The following is a 3,578-nucleotide window of genomic DNA, read 5'->3' as shown; positions in this document are numbered from 1 at the left end:
CTAATTATTTACTGAATCTAGATTGATATAAAAATAAAATTCTAAACACTAAAAACCATTCACTTGAATTTTTCCAATTTACATTTCTTCCACCACACTATGACAGGAAGTTACAGCCATTATTGAAAATTATTCTTAAAATGTCAGGGACACATTTTAATATACATTAACAGAGTGACTTTCTAGCATTCCACAGAAAATAAACTAATTGAAAGGAAGGAAGGAACATGAAAAGAAACACTTCCTTCAAACACGACATGAAAAGAGAACCATTCTTCAAATATTTATGTGACTCTGGCTCCAGAGCTTTCCACATTTTCATCTCAATTTGGTAGCCTCAAGAAGATGGGAGAGCGCATTCTGCTCTGCTGAGGGATGGAGAACTGAGTACATATCATCTTACAGGTTTTCTCTGCTCCCTTCTCCAAATGTTAGATCATGAGTGGGTGGGAAGTAAAGTGTTTATGAGCTTAGAAAGATTTAAAAACTACACTTGGAGAAGAGAATGGGAGACTTGCGTGTCATGATAATCCCGGCATATTATTTCAAATGACACACACGGCTTGTGTCCAGGTGATACAGCAGGAGCTGTTGTTAGATTCAAGAGTCAGGAGGGCTCCCTGGAGCTCACCACAGGAGCAGGGGCTCAGTCTCCGCCCCCCACCCCCAAGCTGACATCATTGGAGTGACTAGCTCCATGTGTTTGTATTCTCATGTGACAGTCCTAGCAGACAGGGATGAGAGACCCAGGCAAGCAATAGCTGGCTGTTCCTTGAGTTAGTCAGGAGTGTAAAGGGCAGATTCAAGTGACACAGATGTGACCATGAGGTCACAGGCAGGTAGGCTCTGGGATTCAGAGCTGATACATATTCTCCTTTCTATTCTGACTTCTCCTGAAGGGCCTCCAAATGGTTGGAGGAAGACTTGGCTGAAGGATTTTGTCATTTGAACAGTGGTATCTTTGACACAGGAGATGGAAAAAGACCAGAACAGGGCCCCAAAGAGATAGCAAACTGCTGAGGCATTAGTGAAGTCAGATAAGTAGATAAAATGTGGAAAATTTCCCCAACATTATCCAAGATAACACACCTCAAATAACAAAGCTTGAGATTCAAGAAGAAGAAAAGAAGAAAAGAAAAGCTGAACCAACTCAAGGGACTCACAGATACTGAAGACAACTGCCATCTATCGTGTACCTTAAATCCTAATAGCATCTAGAAGAAAGGGGGAGTCAATATTCTACCCAAAGGAGTTATGTAATAAGATATATTTTAAAGAAACTCAGATCCTGCTCAAGACATTGGCCACCTGTCCTATCCTTTGGTTGAAGTGGCCTAAAAGCTTACCATGCTACCATGATACTTCCATTTTATTTTTCTGAATTATATTTTATATACAATAAGCTGTGAAGATCCTCGTGGTAAAATTCAGGAATCTTTGGCAAATTAATTTACACAAAATTTCCTACCATGTTTCAAGTTATTCCCATCAGTCTAGGTTATACCCCCATAATCTTTCCCATAACAAACACATCTCTGACTTCTGTTAGTTCTTATAAACAAACACATGCTTTATTTCTGCTTTGGAAAAGGCTTCTTTAGCTCAATATATTCTGACTACTATCATGTTAATGTTTCTATAAAAAATACATGTGGGATCCTTCCGGCTTCGTTGGGGGAGGAGGACTGCATCTTTTCTTCCTGAATGTTGAGAACAAAAAGAAGATGCACCTGGACTTTCATTGGAGCTCTATTCAGTTTTAAAGTGTCGGGTGGAGTTGGGGTTCGTAAGCCGAGTTGCTTATTGAAAGCAGAAGTCACTTCTGCCTCCGTGGAAAACTTGTACCTTCCATAAATGTTTCCTACAGAAGGCACCTGTGGTGGTTCTTTAAGCTACAAAAAATTGCCCAAGCTTGTGTGACATCAGCCCTGTCAAGTGTCCATGATGCTGGGCCCTGATGGAGGTGAAGGCTATGTGGTCAAAATCCGTTGCGTACCCTGGTCCTGCTTAATTGAGGACGTACAAAGCTTCCTCTCCGACTGCACAATTCATGACGGGGTCCCAGGTGTTCATTTCATTTATACTAGAGAAGGCAGGCAGTGTGGTGAGGCTTTTGTTGAACTTGAGGCAGAAGATGATATAAAATTGGCTCTGAAAAAAGACAGGGAAAGCATGGGACACCGATATATTGAGGTGTTCAAGTCACACAAAACCGAAATGGATTGGGTGTTGAAGCACAGTGATCCAAACAGCGTCGACAGTGTCAATGATGGGCTTTGTGAGGCTTCGGGGACTCCTGTTTGGATGCACAAAGGAAAAAAAAACTGGTCAGTTCTTCTCAGGGTTGGAAATTGTGCCAAAAGGGATCACATTACCTGTGGACCTGGAGGGCAAGATTACAGGGAGGACTTCATTCAGTTTGCCTCACAAGAGTTAGCTGAAAAAACTCTAGGAAGCACAAGGAGAGTACAGGACAGAAGTATATCGAAGTGTTCAAGAGCAGCCAGGAGGAAGTTATGTCATACTCAGATCCACATCTGAAGTTCATGTCTGTGCAGAGGCCTGGGCCCTATGACTGGCCTGGCACAGCCTGGAGGTACATTGGCATTGTGAAACAGGCAGGCTTGGATAGGAAGAGGTCTGGTACCTATAGTGCAGGCTATGTGGGCTATGAAAAATATAGTGGCCTCAGGGATGGCTATGGCTTCACCACTAACCTGTTTGGGAGAGAACTCAGCTACTGTCTCTCAGGAATGTATGACCACAGATATGGAGACAGCGAGTTCACAGTGCAGAGCACCACCGACCAATGCGTCCACATGAGAGGGCTGCCCTACAAAGCAACGGAGAACGACATTTACAACTTCTTCTCTCCACTCAACCCTGTGAATTCATATTGAGATTGGTCCTGATGGAAGAGTGACGGGAGAAGCTGATGTTGCGTTTGCCACCCATGAAGAAGCAGTGGCAGCTATGTCAAAGGACAGGGCCAACATGCAGCACAGATATATAGAACTCTTCCTGGATTCAACAACAGGGGCTAGCTACAGGGCTTACAGCAGCCAGGTGATGCAGGGTATGGGAGTGTCAGCTGCCCAGGTGACTTACAGTGGCCTGGAAAGCCAGTCAGTGAGGGGTTGTTATGGGGCCGGCTACAGCGGTCAGAAACGCATGGGTGGATATGACTAGTATTGTAGGAGCATTTGAGTTATTTCAATCAAAATTTCACAGGCAGCCAATAAGCAGTCAAGAGCAGTTTATAACTCTAGAGGAAGCTGGAGGACCCACATTGCACCATGAGTTTGTGAAATCTGGATTAAAAAATTACCTCTTCAGTGTTTCTCATGTAAACTTTTCTTCTAGCATGTAATATTGAGTAAACTAAAACTATTTTCTTCTGCTTTTCTCAATTAATATTTTTGGTAGTATACTTAAGGAGTGATGTTATCTGAGTTAAGTAGTTTTAAGTATGATGAGTGGATCTTAAAGCACACCACAATGAACACACTGGGGACATGTGCTTTTCTGGAGAACTCAAAGGTGCTAGATCCCTGATGCAAAGAGAAGCATTTCTCATG

General features: G+C 42.8%; 1 pseudogene; it reads left to right on the top strand.

Moving 5' to 3' along the window:
- The first annotated feature begins 1,558 nt into the window (after window positions 1–1,558).
- Window positions 1,559–3,340, top strand: LOC114708336 (annotated as a pseudogene).
- Window positions 3,341–3,578: the final 238 nt, after the last annotated feature.

Source organism: Peromyscus leucopus, chromosome 10 (assembly GCF_004664715.2).
Source record: "Peromyscus leucopus breed LL Stock chromosome 10, UCI_PerLeu_2.1, whole genome shotgun sequence".
NCBI lineage: Eukaryota > Metazoa > Chordata > Mammalia > Rodentia > Cricetidae > Peromyscus > Peromyscus leucopus.
This window is presented reverse-complemented; position numbering and strand designations above follow the sequence as displayed.